Raw genomic sequence first — 335 nt, 5'->3', positions numbered from 1 at the left:
CTGCGCCACAAGCTGGAGATTTCTGCTTTGCGTCCCTTCCTCTAATTTCTGGGGAAACAAGGAGTTTGGCTCCGGGAGTCTCCAGGGGTTTGAAGAGCAAGAACCACTTTCTTCTCCCTCTGCACCCCACCCCTCTGCAGCCCCTTCAGCTCTGGGCTGGATGGGATTGGGGGGGGGGCGGCGGCGGGAGGGGAGGGGGCAGGCCAGACAGCGCCCTTGAGCGGAGCCGCCCATGCATATGGAAGACCCGGGGAAGACGCGGGCACTCCGGCTCGCTCCCGGTCCTTAAATGACAGCAAATGAGAAAAAGCCAGGGAGGTGGGGATGGGAAGGGG

The sequence above is a fragment of the Myotis brandtii genome, unplaced genomic scaffold, assembly GCF_000412655.1.
Source record: "Myotis brandtii unplaced genomic scaffold, ASM41265v1 scaffold898, whole genome shotgun sequence".
Lineage (NCBI taxonomy): Eukaryota > Metazoa > Chordata > Mammalia > Chiroptera > Vespertilionidae > Myotis > Myotis brandtii.
This window is presented reverse-complemented; position numbering follows the sequence as displayed.